Source organism: Meriones unguiculatus, assembly GCF_030254825.1.
Source record: "Meriones unguiculatus strain TT.TT164.6M chromosome 13 unlocalized genomic scaffold, Bangor_MerUng_6.1 Chr13_unordered_Scaffold_34, whole genome shotgun sequence".
Classification (NCBI taxonomy): Eukaryota; Metazoa; Chordata; class Mammalia; order Rodentia; family Muridae; genus Meriones; species Meriones unguiculatus.
In genome coordinates, this window is record NW_026843646.1 from 7,720,021 (window position 1) to 7,720,766 (window position 746).

The window sequence follows — 746 nt, forward strand, 5'->3', positions numbered from 1 at the left end:
AGATGTTTGAAAACAAAAAAATAGCATACAAAAACTGATCATTTTTGATGTATTGGTTTATCTATTAAAACCTATTAGTATACTAAAAATAAATTACTTACCTACTTTTCAGAAACTTTTTTCTGAAATGTATATTTAAAGAAAAATAATCACCCTCATTTTGTCTCACAATCACAGACATTTTATTTCACAAGAGAAGCTGCTGCTAAAATTTTAGTATGTTATTCATGTTACTTATGAATTCAATTCATAGACAATATAAATAATCCAAATGTAATTACATGACAGTAACTGAGTTAAGTAGTACAAGAACTAAATACTTCTTCTCTTTGTTATTTTGGGGGGTATAACAGGGCATTTGAGATTCTCTTTATAACAGGCAAAAAAAGTCGATCTCTGCAAAGGGGACGGACTTTTAAACAGGTTGAGTCATTCCAGATATCAGTATAGAGAATTGTGTAAAATATATAACTAAATCTACTGAATGAAATTGTTCTCTTTTCCTTTACATATGTAAAAAATGACTAGATATCTCACTTAGAAATACTTGCTCAGTCATGTTCATTATTATTCTATTCACAATAGGTAAGAAATGGAAACCCATAAATATCTTTAAAACGAAAAATCGATAAGAAAAATATCACACATAAATATATGTAAGAGAAAAATTTTAATTAAGGTAACCCATATTCAAAAGACAAATATCTCCCATTCTATACTCTGGGGCATCTAGCTCCGAATATTAA